The sequence below is a fragment of the Notolepis coatsorum genome (assembly GCF_963971535.1).
Source record: "Notolepis coatsorum genome assembly, chromosome: 15".
Classification (NCBI taxonomy): domain Eukaryota; kingdom Metazoa; phylum Chordata; class Actinopteri; order Aulopiformes; family Paralepididae; genus Notolepis; species Notolepis coatsorum.
The window spans coordinates 102,324,385-102,340,965 of NC_140179.1; the positions used below are offsets into that span (position 1 = coordinate 102,324,385).

The 16,581-nt window shown below is 43.7% G+C and overlaps 1 protein-coding gene across 5 annotated transcripts in view; it reads left to right on the forward strand.

Annotated features, from left to right (window-relative positions):
* pphln1 (periphilin 1) overlaps positions 1-16,581 on the forward strand; it is a 111,050-nt gene that overhangs the window by 47,378 nt on the left and 47,091 nt on the right. The window lies entirely within an intron of this gene.

A 16,581-nucleotide genomic window follows, 5' to 3' on the forward strand; every position in this document is an offset into this window, starting at 1 on the left:
GACTCGTGGTCTAAAGTGTTCAGACAAAGTGTTGGATTGGATCAGTACTCTGTATTGGCTTATAGTTAAAGTTAATGAATCATCATTCAAAATTGGCAGTGAAAAGTGGTGTTTTTGCATCCCATCCATAAATGTAAAAAAATTTTTTTTTTTAAATCTACAAATAAATGAACACAATACAACTATAAATCAAGCATAATTGTGCCCATTATGAGATGCAATCAATCAAAGCAAATGCTTTTACAAATGCTATTTGACCCAGGTCTTCAGTTAGGTAAAGTTGCCTAGGAATTCCACTCTGGTTTGAGATCAGTACCTAAAGGCAGCGTCACTGCGTTAGCGTGCCATGTACTCAAATCGTGTTACTGCACTACAGAGATTCAGTAGCACCTTATTTTACAGTCTAAACCTCTGGCCATTGAGCTGCTTTTAGTGCTTTGTATGTCTTTTAGAAGCACATATTTACATTTTAGCCACATAATCTGAAACCAAACTATTTCAGCCCCATCCTTTTTATGTGTAACCTTTTTTGTTCTGGTCTGAATAGGCCTATACCAGGTTGGGTTTCAATTCCCTTTCAATACAATTCCTTTAATACAGTTATGAAAAAATATATAAAAAACGTTTGACATAGGAAGGTTGTCCTATTCAATGTCCATTGACAAATAATTGATATCTCAATGATATCACTATCAAATAAACTGCAATTTCTATTTACAAATTGAACAACCATCCCCCATACAAAAATAAGACTAGAGTAGGGATGGGACAGTATATCGAAATTCAATATATCACGATACAAAAATGGGATGATTGTGTATCATAGGGGAGAAAAAAACCTATCACGATATCGGCTACATTTTATTCTGCCGTAGTAGTAAACACAAATTAGATGACTTGTACTTTTACACGCTCTCTGTCGCCCTTCACAGTTTAGGATGTAATCACCATTTTGTATGCAGTACTGTCTCTGGTAACGGGACAGCGTCAACTCCTTCCAAAATGGTGGCAGTCAGGCGCTCTTTCTGCACTGAAGTAGGGACGGTGGTCATATAACCATAATTGTTCACAGGGATCATAGTGGACTTTTGTAATGCGGTTGTTGTTTATATTATGGAGGTTATTGAGAATTTAATTGATGGAATTGTATTGACTGGAAAAGCTAACTGCGACAATACACAGAAGGTTAACCCTTTCACTGCCACACAACAGCAGGTTAACCCTTTCACTGCCACACGACAGAAGGTTAACCCTTTACTATCACACAACCGACCGTCGGTTGTGTGATAGTAAAGGGTTAACCTTCTGTCGTGTGGCAGTGAAAGGGTTAAAATGTCAGCCGCTAGGAGGGAGCGTGTCATTAACTTGAGCTTGGAGTGCTTCCTGCCTGGCCTCCGGCCTGCATGCACTGTGCTGTTGTGTTGTTCTTCCTTGGCCCAGAAGACAAAACCTCCCAGGATAGTTTTTTACGTGGTGATATGTGGATGGGAGTTGTCCTACCGTGACACCATGTCCACAAAGCTGAATCATCCCAAAAAGCATCTGTTTAACATTATGCAACATGTGAGGATGATGGAAGTTCCATGGAAGAGTGCCAGACATTATTTTAATTTTTTTTTACCAGTCATCTATTCAATATGCACCGTATATATTCAATTATTCATTCAGACCACCCACCAACTAACCGGCCATGAAACAATTAACTTGTGCACATCCCTACAGTGAAGTCATCGGTGTTGGCAGCACTTCTTTTTCCTGTTAAAGGAATATTTCACTTTAGTTGAACTTGTCAAGTTTCAGCAATCTTACCTCTTATGTCGAGTCATCTACAAGTAAGATGGCAACCACTGCTGTCCCTTTCATCTGCCGTCACCCCCACCGTTCATCCCAGGTGTCAGGCTTTTCATTCACTCCTACGCATACACTTCAAGAAGTATGATATTTAGACTTGGTCCTCAAAATAAATGGAAGTGAACGTGGAGCCTGACACCTGGGAGGAGCGGTGGTGTTGACGAGGACGACAGGGACAGCAGTGGTCGCTAGCTCACAGTAAAAAAAAAGCAGCCATTACTAGTAGATTACTTTAGATACAGGTAAGACTGCTGATCTATTTATTTATTACTAAAGTGAAATATCTATCCCTTTTTAAAGTATCTTGGTTGTATTGAATCGTGGACCCCATATCCCCTGGATCAATAAACTACTTATATTCTATTCCCTAGACTAGAGTAATATCGATTTAAATTGCCTTTATTCACCAGTGTGAAATAGTAGTAGTAGTAGTAGTTTATTTTTTCAGTCATCTCACACAATACAATATACACCATCATTTATCAATATTAGATGTTTTACAGTGACTGAAAAGGTACAGACTGAAGCATAGTGCTTATATGTGCCTGTCCTATATTCTTACCAAAAAAATACAAAAATTTAGACTCAAACAGTATTCTAAAGAGAAAAAAAGCAGTATTATTCACCCTTGTAGTTTTCAAAATGTGCCTTACAAAAATGTAGATTCCAAAACGGTATTCTAAAAGAAAAAAGAAAAGAAAACAGTGTTATTCACCCTTGTAGTTTTCAAAAATAGCTTTACAAACCTTTTTCTTAAAAACCAAAATCGAATTACTCATTCTTAACTGTATATCAGCATTGTTCCACAAGTTAACCCCAATAATAGAAATACACCTCCTTTTAATCCCTTTCTTAGCTTTTTGAACAGTAAATTTACAAATATCTCTCAAATCATATTTTCTTTCATGTGTTGAAAAAAACCTTTGCACCCCATCTGGGAGTACCTTTGCTTTAGCTCTGTACATTATTTGCATTGTTTTATAGTAAACCAAATTATTAAATTTAATAATATGAGACTTTATAAACAATGGATTTGTGTGTTCATAGTAACCAGCCTTGAAAAGGTTCCGAATGGGACTGTAAAATAAACTGCCTACTCTTCCTCCCACGGTCAGTGCATGTGGCCTTATTACCTCAACCTCCCAATCTCCACAAGTAATTCCAGTGCAGTTTCATCTCGGTTAGGTCATCACCGCTCCCTGGTTTGGTCTGGGTTCATCTCTCCTTTTGAAACATTCCTCTGGATTTTTCTTCACAAATTCCTCAATACGTTTTGAAACATCACATTGTCTGAAGCGACAATGTCAGATTATTAATACCGGTTCTTAAAACTCAGTACAATTGAGTGACGGACGGTCCACACCTCTTGTTGTCTTGTGCTTTGCTGGGTTTAGTTTGGGACCAATAGGAGTAGTGGTTGTGATTAGTGCATAATTAGTGACAGACTGAAGAAGAAGAAGAAGTCTTTATTTGTCATGCAGTTTAACACACACATGCGAGATGGGCGACACACAGGAACACACACACGCATGCATTGCGTCGCTGGTTTGGTCTTCCTCCGCAGTATTAAGATACTTTTTATTTTCAGAGCACCATTGCTGGTAAATAATGCCTAAGAAAACAGGCACAGAGGCACTGAAAGAGGATTTCACCTGTCTAATGAACACACTAGACTAGACAAATATCAAGATGTATCCATCAGTGGACCAATTGCATGCTTTTACAGAGGACAAGAAGCCTTCAGTCGACTCCTTCAGACATTAAGCACCCCCCACAGCCCAAATGGAATGATCAGAGAAAAAAATACATACATTTTTTGCATTAGGGGGGGGTATCATAAAATGTTGACCAATCAAAGTCGACTATACAAATCCTTAGTCGGGGACAGGCCTACCAGGGACACAAGTTAACAAGACGGAAAAGTAATTCCTCGCGTCACAGGGTCTTAAAACTAGCCAGTAGTAGTATAGTCACACATAGTTGTGTAGAAAAGGAAATGGACACATGCCAGTGTTTCCAATAGGCTCTTAGGATATGTGCGCTGGTGGCAAGGTGGCGTTCGCTAAGACGTAACTCGAGCAGCGGAAAAGACTGCGCATGCAACACATGCAGTTGTTAATATGTTGTTATGGCAGCTTGGGAAATCCATTCGTCGTGAGCCCGTCTGATATTGTAGTGTGCCCCGCCCGCCATAAACAAATCTCTGCATGGGGAAACACTGCAGGGGCTGGCTGACGTACTGTATATAGGACAGTTGATTCTGAACTGTAATACAACCATACCTTCAGTTAGATTTCACATCCCCCCACCAATTTCCCCCATTCCAGGGTAGTAGGGAGAGAGAGAGAGAGAGAGGAAGAGTCAGGGAGGGAGAGAGAGAGGGTGGGAGAGGGAGAGAGAGATGCGCCCTGTTCTCTCAGCCACTTTGTCAAACCTCCATAAATACGCCACAGTCGGTGGGTGGAGGAAGGAAGGAGGGGGGAGATATAGAGTGTCTGATGGATATTCCTGAAAACCACAGTTTTCCACAGTGAAAGTGAGTGATTGAGAGAGAAAGAGAGGCGGGGTGCAGTAGATTAATGGAAACCTGCAGAAGTTGGAAGAGCAGTGTGGACTTGGGCCTGGTATAGAAAAGTGAAACCTGTCTGCACTGTGCTAGTAGGCATCAGAAGGTGTAAAAAAAAAAATACCGTATATACCGTAATTTTCGCACTATAAGCCGCACCTGAATATAAGCCGCAGCAGCTAAATTCAATGATGTGTACATATATAAGCCGCACTGGACTATAAGCCGCAGGTGTTTTAATGTTTAATTACCATATGTAAGGGTTTGTGCACAGAGGGGATTGTCAGGAAAGAGATGGCTGTTTGAGGAAGCTCCCATTTATTAACATTTTTGTTTAAACAGTAATGGTAGCTAGGTACTAACGCCAGCTCACAGAACGATAGCCACGCTAGTTATCCAGCCAGGTACCAACGCCAGCTCACAGAACGATAGCCACGCTAGTTAGCCAGCTAGGTACCAACGCCAGCTCACAGAACGATAGCCACGCTAGTTAGCCAGCTAGGTACCAACGCCAGCTCACAGAACGATAGCCACGCTAGTTAGCCAGCCAGGTACCAACGCCAGTTCACAGAACGATAGCCACGCTAGTTAGCCAGCCAGGAACCAACGCCAGCTCACAGAACGATAGCCACGCTAGTTAGCCAGCTAGGTACTAACGCCAGCTCACAGAATGATAGCCACGCTAGTTAGCACCAGCTAGGTACCAATGCCAGCTCACAGAACGATAGCCATGCTAGTTAGCCAGCCAGGTACCAACGCTAGCTCACAGAACGATAGCCACGCTAGTCAGCACCAGCCAGGTACTAACGCCAGCTCACAGAACGATAGCCACGCTAGTTAGCCAGCGCCAGCTAGGTACTAACGCCAGCTCACAGAACGATAGCCACGCTAGTTAGCCAGCTAGGTACTAACGCCAGCTCACAGAACGATAGCCACGCTAGTTAGCCAGCGCCAGCTAGGTACTAACGCCAGCTCACAGAACGATAGCCACGCTAGTTAGCCAGCTAGGTACTAATGCCAGCTCACAGAACGATAGCCACGCTAGTTAGCCAGCTAGGTACTAACGCCAGCTCACAGAACGATAGCCACGCTAGTTAGCCAGCCAGGTACCAACGCCAGCTCACAGAACGATAGCCACGCTAGTTAGCCAGCCAGGTACCAACGCCAGCTCACAGAACAATAGCCACGCTAGTTAGCCAGCCAGGTACCAACGCCAGCTCACAGAACGATAGCCAGTTAGCCAGCACCTGCGAAATCGAATGCCAAACTGATGATATCAGGAGCCATCAGTAGCTAGATAACATTAGACAACGCCTCATGCATTAATAAACTAAAGTGAATAGTTCATTGACTGGGTCATTTTTTATTTTTATTTTTTTAAACTTACATTTTTATTAAACATTTATAGACAAACAACACGACATATACAATAACCTCAACAACACTATTAAACAGACATAAATAATAAAGAAAAAGTTTAATACCCAAAAGAGACGAAAAATAAAAAATACTGACGTAAGCAAATAAAAAACATAAAACAGTTGTCATACCTTAAACCAAAATAAAATTAGAAAACATTAAGTGTGTGACATGGGTTCAGAGACCCTCTTTGAACCTCTTTCCTCCTTTACCCTTCGCCCTCTTGTGGTGTATTTGGTTCTTCCTCTGTGATGTCGTTTTCGTTCCCCTTGTAATCCTCCCACTTACCCCATCTTTCTCCAAATTTCTCTTCCTGTAACCTCAGCATGTGTGTTATCCTCTCCATATCCTGTATCTCTTCCACTATTCCTACCCATTGTGCTATTGTCGGTGGGTCTTCCTTGTACCACAGTCTCGTTATTGCTTTTCTGGCCGCTATCAACATTATCTTTATTAAATATTTGTCCCCCCCTTGTATTCCCTCGTGTGTCAGGTCTCCTAAGTAAAGCACCAGTCCTGTTTGTGGTATCCCGTATCCTAATATTCTGATCATTGCCTCCCCTATCTCCTCCCAATACCCCTTCAGCTTCTGACATCCCCAGAATATGTGCGTGTGATTTGCCCCCTCCTTCCCACACATCCTCCAGCATGCTCTTTGTGTTGGTGCATATTTTCCCTTCAGCTCTGGGGTTATAAAGAATCTGATTATGTTTTTCCATCCAAACTCTTTCCATATCCTCGATCCTGTTGTTGAGTGTTGCACCTCGCATATGTTCCCCCATTCCTTCCCTGTTATTTCTATCTCTAGCTCTCTCTCCCATTTCTCCCTTATGTAATCGGTCGTGTGTCCCTTGCTGTTCATTATAGCCCGGTATATTGCTGATATTACTCTTCCTTGCCCCCCTTCGTATGCCCATACTATCATCTTTATTATTCCATTCTGTTCTTCGTCTTTGGCCCCCCTTATTTCTTTGTTGTAGTAGTCTCTAACCTGTAGATATCTGAAGTGGTCCCTGTTTTCTAGTCCAAATTTCTCCTTTAATTTTTGTAGTGTCTGCATTTCCCCCTTCTCTATCATTTTGCATATCGCTGTTGCCCCCCCCCCCCCCCCCCCCTCCCACCTTCTGAATCCATGGTCTAACCTCCCTGGTTTGAATCTCTTGTCATGTGCTACCCATCTCAGAACCCCTGACTGCTTCTCCAATTTGTGTGTTTTTACTACTCTGTTCCATATGGTCAAGGTGCATTTGGTGATTGGATCTAATAGTCCCTCTTTTTCTTTAAATAGTTCCCTATCTCCCACCAGAGCTTGTACCTTGTATCCCTCCCCTTCTTTTTCAATGTCTTTCCATCTTGCCTCATATCTGTCGTTACACCAGCACGTCACTGCTCTCAGTTGTGCTGCATAGTAATAATCTTGTAGGCTGGGTACTGCCATCCCTCCCTCTTCCTTTGGTAGTTGTAGTGTTTTATATCTGACCCGTGGTCTTCTCCCCGCCCATATGAACCTCGATATCAGTCTGTCCCACTCCCTGAATTGATTCTGTGGTATTTGTATCGGTAGTGACTGGAATAGGTACAGTAACCTTGATAGTATGTTCATTTTAATGACCTCTATTCTTGAATTGAAGTCCAAGGGCATTACTGTCCATCTCTCTAAGTCTCTCTTGATGTTCTGATTTATCTGTGTGTAGTTCGCCTCAAACAGTTTCTCCACCCCTCTCGTGATGTTCACCCCTAAGTATTTAATCTTGTCCATGTCCCATCTTATCCCGTACTGTTCCCTAATTTCCGTCGTTGGGGTATAGTTCCATGCTAAGGTCTGTGTCTTTGTCACGTTTAGTTTGTATCCTGAGTAGTGGCCATATTCCTTCAGTAGATCCATCAGTGCCGGAAGCTCTTGTCTGGTTGCCTCATGTATACTATCACGTCGTCCGCAAATAGGCCTAGTTTATATTCCGTTCCCTTTATCCTTACTCTCTTAATGTCCTCGGTCTGTCTGATCAGTTGTGCCAGTGGTTCTATGAAAACGGCGAAGAGCGTCGGTGAGAGACAACATCCCTGTCTGGTAGCCCTCTCTAATCTGATTCTATCCGTCAAGCTGCCATTCACCTTAACCCTCGCTGTCGGTTCTTGATATAGCGCCTTGATCATCTTCATAGCCCTCCCGTTCAGTCCGAACCTCATCAATGTTTTATATAAAAATGTCCAGCTCACACTGTCGAATGCTTTTTCTGCATCTAGGCTAATCAGTACCGCGCTACCACCTTGTTTTTGTATCTCCTCTACTATGTGTAATGTCTTTCTCACGTTGTCCTGTGTCTGTCTCCCTTTAATAAATCCAGTTTGATCTTCATCTATAATGTCTGGCATAAACGTCTCAAATCTCTTTGATATTATCGATGTATACATCTTGTAATCCACGTTGAGTATGGACACAGGTCTGAAACTACTACATAATTCTCTATCCTTCCCTTCCTTCGGTATCGTGGTGATTATGGCTTCCTTCCACGAGGGGGGCATTTTTCCCTCTTCCATCGTGTGTCTGAACGCCGCCCCTAACATGGGTGCTAATTCCGTTCTAAATGTCTTGTAGAATTCCGATGGGAATCCGTCGCTCCCCGGAGACTTGTTGTTTTTAGCTCTACTAATTGCCTCTTCCAGTTCTCGTTCCGTAATTATTTTATTTAATTCTTCATTCTGTTCTTTCCCTATCGATGGTAACTCTAGCTTCTCCAGATATGCTTCTATTTCCTCTTCTCCCGCTGCTTTTGGCTGTGTGTATAGTTTCTCATAGTATTCTCTAAATGTCCTCTCTATTTCAGCTGGGTCTCTCAATATTTCATTAGTCTTTATATCCCTTATTGTGTGTATCGTGTTCAACTTCTGTTGCGTCCTAATTCTCCTAGCCAACAGTCTGGTCGCTTTTGGTCCCCCTTCATAGTACGTTTGTTTCATGAACCTCGCTTTCTTTTCTATTTCCGTCAATAATTCCCTATTTATCCTGGCCTTTACTTCTTTGATTTCTCCGAGCGTTTCCTGTTCTTTTGGTATCTGGTGTCTCCCTTCTAGCTTCTTCAGCTTCCCTATCAGATTGTGATATGTCTCCGTTCTGGCCTTCTTCAGCATTGCTGTCTTCTCCATCAATTTCCCCCTTATCACCACCTTCAGTGTGTCCCATAGAATGTTCGGATCTACCGCCCCGTTGTCATTTTCTTCCTTATACCTGGATATCTCCTCCTTGATCTGACTCACCACCCCCTTGTTATTTAATATTCCTACATTTAGTCTCCAGATCGTGTTCCTCCGTCTCCCTTCTAGATCGACAGTCAGATATATGGCACTGTGATCCGATATGTCCGCTACTCCTATTCTGCTCTCCCGTACCCTGTAACTGTCCCCCGTCGTCATCAAAAAGTAGTCTATTCTCGCATATGTCACGTGCGGGTGTGAGTAATGTGTGTATTCCCTGTCCATGGCTTGCATCCCCCTCCAAACATCTGTAATTCCCATTTCCGTCATCTGAATATTCATATATCTACTGATTGGTGCCCGTCCTTTTCTAGTACTCGTGGTGTCTAGGTCGTGATTCAGTACTACATTAAAATCTCCCGCGCATATCAATATCCCTTCTAGTTCCATCACTATCATATCAAAAATGGTCTCATATAAATCCCTCTCACTCTCTGGGGGTGCATAAACATTCACTAACGTAATCATTTGACCCTCCATTTTTCCCTTCACCAGAACAAACCTTCCCTCCTTGTCTCTTACTTCCTTGATCAATTCAAATTTGACTGTTTTTGATTAACGTGATTACTCCTCTCCTCAGGTTCCGTTTAAAGGAACTATAGTATGCATTTTCATATCCAAACCTCTTCAGTTTCTCATGATCCTGTGCTACCAAATGTGTCTCCTGCAGAAAAATCACTTCAATCTCACTTTTTTTACATTTCAACATCACTTTGCCCCTCTTTATCACATTATTCATTCCATTAACGTTTAACGACATAATTTTTATACCTTTAACCATTGTCATCTTTCTTCTTCTTTCGTCTGTCAGTCCCCCCCATGTCACATTCATTCCCCCCTCCAGTTGTAGCCTCCGCTCTCTTCACCGAATACATATAATGATTAACATAAATAAAAAACATAAACTTTACATAAAGTGCTCCCAAGGCGTTCGGGGGGTCCCTGTGTCCCCCCCTGTCCCCTGCTGGTGGGTGAGGAGTAATTGCTCTCCTAGTGAGAGGCCTCCTCCTGACGGCTTGGGGGTTTGAAACCTTTACCCCCAACCGCTCGTCATATTTGTCCAGCTTTCTTACTGTTTTTATTGCTGTCGTGCTCCTGGTCAAAAGCGCTCTGTCCTTCATTCTGATCAAAGACCCCCATTTCCTAGGTCCCTCTCAATGTGGCTCATATGTTCCAATGTCCCTCTTTCCTCCCAAACCCGTGTGTGGTGTCTTCTGTGTACCCCTTTTTATTTTCTTTTCCTCCTCTCTATTTTCTATGTGATGTCCATTTATCCCCTTAATCCCTTCCAACTGTGTTACTCTCAGCGTGTGTCTATGTACTTGTTTCAATATGTTCTGTGTTCCGTCTATCATACCTAATTATATTTCCATTTGTTTCCTCCGTCAGCCTGTGTATTATGTGTCCATGTATACGTTATGTTCGTTCCTATATCCTGCCTCTACCTGGGAATGTGTTTTTTTTTTTTTTTTATACTTTGACCAGTCAGCTGGTTCTTTTAGCGTTTATCGCTTTTTTCTGGTCAAGCATGACCGACAGAAACAGGTTGAATGGGGTATAGATCGGGGGAAAGACACTTTGAGAAAATACGGCGAGTCCGGGAGTCGAACTCGTGTATCCCAGATCCGTGACGCGCACGGTTGTCCCCGATGCCGAAATAGCGTCCGAGGTACGCGGTGAGCTACTGGAGCTCCCCTGGGAATGTGTGTTTATGTATATGTTATTTCAGTTTCTATATTTTGTCTCTATTTGGATAGTTTTTCAATCTCTTGTGCGTGTACTCATCCGTTCGTCGCCTCCTCTCCTCTCCTTCTCCGTCTCTGGCCTCCTCGTCCGTCTCCGCCTTCGGTCTGTCACTTCTCACCTCGGCCTTCTCCTCTCTCCTCCCTCCTCTCCCGGGCCTCGATCTCCCACTCTGGTCCATCTGCGTGCCCCCTCCAATCTCTGCTGCAGGCTCCGCGTCTGGCCCTCCTGTCCCCTTCCCTCTCCGTCCTCCGCCATCTGCATCCCCCGTCGCCTCATCTCCTCCGCCGCCTCCCGCGCCGTCGCGTATGTCACCGTCCCTTCCTTCCAGTGAATCCTTAGCGAGGTCATGGGTGATTGGAATTTCATTCCGTTTTCTTTCAGAATTCTCTTCAGTCCCGCGTAGGACCTGCGTGTTATTGCCACCGCTGTCGAGTAATCTTGATCAAACGACAGTCTTTTCCCCTCGATTTCTATCTTCTTGGTCCACGCGGTTCTGAGTATCAATTCCTTAATCTCAAATCTCAGAAAGTTAATAATCACCGCCCTCGGAGGTCTGTCCGGTTTCGGTCTCGGAGCCAACGCCCTGTGGGCCCTCTGTATCTCCATTTTTTCCAGTCCCGTCTCCTTCAGTTGTTCCTTGATAAGCTCTTCCACATATTGGATCACCGATTCCCCTTCGACTCCTTCTTTCAATCCCCATATTCTGATGTTATTTCTCTGTGACCTCCCCTCCATGTCCGATATCTTTGTCTCCATCTGTTCTTGTTTTTGAATCGCACACGTTAACACCTCGTGTATCTCTGTGTTCCATTCCTCCATTTGCGCCGTTCTAGTCTGTACCTCTGTTACGTTTCTGTCCTGTTCCGCCATCTTCTCATCCACCTTTTTGAGTTCTGTATTCATTTCACCTCTGAAGTCCTCCTGTTCCTTCCTCAATTCCTCCCGTAACTTCCCAATATAATTTCTTATCGTGTCCGAGTTCAGTTTCATGGTTGCCTGCATCGTGTCCGAGTTCAATTTTATGGTCGCCAATATCCCGGCCTGCATGAGTACGGCCCATCCTGGCATTTCCTTGTCCGTCTCAGCCGAGACTCCCCCTTCCTCCGCCTGCTCCTTCTCGGTCTCGCCTTGGGGGTTCTGCTCCATCGAACTCTCCTCTTCCTGTGAGTTCTCCATTTCTCTTTCCTTCATATTTGTTTTCTCCTCCTTCCTTCTCGTTTGCATCTTGATTTTTGATCACTTTTCGGGTCCTTATTTCTCCGTTTTTCGCTCTTTTGACCAGGAGCCTCACCGCATGCGTGCTACTCTTCCGCTCTCATACCGGAAGCCAAGAAATTATGTTTTATTATTATTTACATCTTACTGATTAAACAAACAAACAATCTAGCAGCAATGAACTACTCTGCTGCTGATTGAGTATTCTAGCAGTTCTTTTCGCTCCACACTCACTGTCGGGGGTCATTTTGTTTAATGCTTCAGTTATGTTGAAAGAGGAGCTCTGAGCTGCTCATACACTAGACTCTTGCCGTAATGGTTTGTTGACGTGGGTCTGTGAGGGGGAGGAGGAGGGGCAAGGCGTGCACTGCTGCAGCAGATTTAGGAGTCTGATCTGACGGTCACAGAGCTGAGGGAGCGCGCCCAGTTAGCTGTAAAAATCCATAGATTAGCCGCACCGTTATATAAGCCGCAGGGTTGAAAAATGGGGAAAAAAGCTGCGGCTTATAGTCAGAAAATTACGGTACTTTCGGTAGCAAAAAATATTTTTATCTAAAATGATTTGAGAATGTTTTATGGAGGTCTTAGTGTGGTGTGCATGCGTGTGTTGAGAAATTAATGTGTGTACATGTGGTCATTTGCAGCCATTGTGAAAACTAGCCATTACTGTACTAGCCATTTTCACATAATGGCTGCAAATTAATTTCTCAACACACGCATGCACACCACACTAAGACCTCCATAAAACATTATCAAATCATTTTAGAAAAAAATATTTTTTGAACGGCATTGCAGGATATAAGCAGTAAACACACAAGCTGTGGCCGCCGGAAATAGATGACGCAATGCGGCCATCTTGAAAAAAAATTTGTAATCATGCATATGTAAATGCCCATAAAGGGGCCTAGATGAAAAAATATATTTTTTAAAATTCAATCTGCAATGGCGTCGTTTTCAAAAAACGTGTTTAACATGGGAGTCAATAGGGAGGTTTTTTGACTAAAGGGGTAAAGGTGTGCAGTGTTTTGTTGCAGGGCAAGTTAGACTTAAAAAAAAAAAAAAAAAAAAAAAATGCAGACTTATCCCAAGTACAGTATGTACAGTATCTACAGTTGGGAAGTTTTTTGTCCCAGGGGTGCAGGAAGCTTAAGCAAACTTTTTGGGGTTTCATGTGAAATATTATGTTTTTATGTGTGTACACCTCTTCAAAGATGTGTATGCTAGCCATGTGCTTGCTAGCATTCTTTAGTTATACTCAAAGTTAGCTAGAATTGTCACTACCTAAACATATGGTAACGTTTCGTAGTGATGTGAGCATTTCGGTAGTGACAAAATGGAATGAGAAGTAGTTAAATCCCATCATTTTGAAATAAATGTGTTCCAAAGTCAGAAAATCAGTGTGTAATTTTAAGAATGGAACACATATTCTCTTCAATAAGGTAAACTTTTGGGCGTTTTATGCTAAATATTATGTTGTATGTATTATGCAGTCACTACCGAAACACTGGGTGTTTTGTAAAAAAAAAATTAAAAAATAAAGTATATTGAGTTATAAACTAAAATGTTATGATATTGATTGGTTAAATGTACGTTCAATTTCATCAATCATTAACTCTGAAATCAATATGATCAGTGTTATGCATTTTACAGAGAGATTTTTCGGAGAGGAAAAACATTCCAAAATATTCTAAAAATACAATATAAAAATTGACGGTACTCTCACTAGATGTATGTACTATAGATATGGTACCATATATATTCTGACAACGTTTTGGGAATAAAACATAAAAAAGTTCAAAATATCTCAACCAATCCGGTAGAACGGCCCGCATACAGGGGAGCTCACAGCCGCAGCTTTTCTGAGCCGTCTTAACAACTCTCTGTGTCGCTCTGAGGCTGTGAGCAGTACAGTTCTGAGCTGCTGTCTTAACAACTCTCTGTATCGCTCTGAGGCTGTGAGCAGTACAGCTCTGAGCCGTCTTAACAACTCTCTGTGTCGCTCTGAGGCTGTGAGCAGTACAGTTCTGAGCCGTCTTAACAACTCTCTGTGTCGCTCTGAGGCTGTGAGCAGTACAGCTCTGAGCCGTCTTAACAACTCTCTGTGTCGCTCTGAGGCTGTGAGCAGTACAGTTCTGAGCTGCTGTCTTAACAACTCTCTCTGTCGCTCTGAGGCTGTGAGCAGTACAGTTCTGAGCTGCTGTCTTAACAACTCTCTCTGTCGCTCTGAGGCTGTGAGCAGTACAGTTCTGAGCCGTCTTAACAACTCTCTGTGTCGCTCTGAGGCTGTGAGCAGTACAGTTCTGAGCCGTCTTAACAACTCTCTCTGTCGCTCTGAGGCTGTGAGCAGTACAGTTCTGAGCTGCTGTCTTAACAACTCTCTGTGTCGCTCTGAGGCTGTGAGCAGTACAGTTCTGAGCTGCTGTCTTAACAACTCTCTGTGTCGCTCTGAGGCTGTGAGCAGTGCAGTTCTGAGTCGTCTTAACAACTCTCTGTGTCGCTCTGAGGCTGTGAGCAGTACAGTTCTGAGCTGCTGTCTTAACAACTCTCTGTGTCGCTCTGAGGCTGTGAGCAGTACAGTTCTGAGCTGCTGTCTTAACAACTCTCTGTGTCGCTCTGAGGCTGTGAGCAGTACAGTTCTGAGCTGCTGTCTTAACAACTCTCTGTATCGCTCTGAGGCTGTGAGCAGTACAGTTCTGAGCTGCTGTCTTAACAACTCTCTGTGTCGCTCTGAGGCTGTGAGCAGTACAGTTCTGAGCTGCTGTCTTAACAACTCTCTGTATCGCTCTGAGGCTGTGAGCAGTACAGTTCTGAGCTGCTGTCTTAACAACTCTCTGTGTCGCTCTGAGGCTGTGAGCAGTACAGTTCTGAGCTGCTGTCTTAACAACTCTCTGTGTCGCTCTGAGGCTGTGAGCAGTACAGTTCTGAGACGTCTTAACAACTCTGTGTCGCTCTGAGGCTGTGAGCAGTGCAGTTCTGAGCCGTCTTAACAACTCTCTGTATCGCTCTGAGGCTGTGAGCAGTACAGTTCTGAGACGTCTTAACAACTCTCTGTATCGCTCTGAGGCTGTGAGCAGTGCAGTTCTGAGACGTCTTAACAACTCTCTGTATCGCTCTGAGGCTGTGAGCAGTACAGTTCTGAGACGTCTTAACAACTCTCTGTGTCGCTCTGAGGCTGTGAGCAGTACAGTTCTGAGCTGCTGTCTTAACAACTCTCTGTGTCGCTCTGAGGCTGTGAGCAGTACAGCTCTGAGCTGCTGTCTTAACAACTCTCTGTGTCGCTCTGAGGCTGTGAGCAGTGCAGCTCTGAGCTGCTGTCTTAACAACTCTCTGTGTCGCTCTGAGGCTGTGAGCAGTGCAGCTCTGAGTCGTCTTAACAACTCTCTGTGTCGCTCTGAGGCTGTGAGCAGTACAGTTCTGAGCTGCTGTCTTAACAACTCTCTGTATCGCTCTGAGGCTGTGAGCAGTACAGCTCTGAGTCGTCTTAACAACTCTCTGTGTCGCTCTGAGGCTGTGAGCAGTACAGCTCTGAGCTGCTGTCTTAACAACTCTCTGTATCGCTCTGAGGCTGTGAGCAGTACAGTTCTGAGCCGTCTTAACAACTCTCTGTGTCGCTCTGAGGCTGTGAGCAGTGCAGCTCTGAGCCGTCTTAACAACTCTCTGTGTCGCTCTGAGGCTGTGAGCAGTACAGTTCTGAGCTGCTGTCTTAACAACTCTCTGTGTCGCTCTGAGGCTGTGAGCAGTACAGTTCCCGTACCAGGCTCTGATGCAGCCGGTGAGGACACTCTCAGTGGTGCCCCTGTAGAATGGCCATTATTGAGAACAATTTATTGATCACGCTTCAATGTAGAAAAACATGGTGTGTACAAATGTAAAACAGAAAATAATTGACTGTCGTGTAATGGAATCTGCTTCAATAAAAAATAAATATATATATATATAGTATATGTCACTTAGAACTGGAATCGGATTTAAATATCAGATGCAATATTTGGTGTGAAAAGGATGTGTAGTGAGTGATACCTAGCCGTGGTGCAGCCGGTGCTCAGTGCCCCCCCCCCCCCCCCCCCCCCCCCTCTCCTCTCACTGTCGATGCAACGCTGATGGTCAGCCATCTGTTTCTAGATCCTTCCAGATGTTCCACCTCAAGAACATGTCTGGATGTTGGAGCAGTTGTGCGCCAACGCCTTTACAATTCCCCAATAACCCCACACACAATACACACACAATACACACACACGCGCGCACGCACTCGCCGTTATGCCGGACATAGTAATTGTACCAGGTCTGGTTTTTCAGATGCTCTTGTTCCTCCCTCTCTTTCTCTAGTCCTCTCTAGGTAGTTCTTGTTTTCTCTCCACAGGGCTCTAGACTGCCACCATTTTTGTTTTGTTTATATTTCACCTGGTTGAATTGTTGGTAATGCCGCTTTCTTTTTTTTATCCACTTTTTCTCCCATTTTTTTCCATATTTTCTCCCATCCCAATTTCGTATCGTCCAATTCAACCCTCCCCTGTCACGGACGCTGTTTCTTG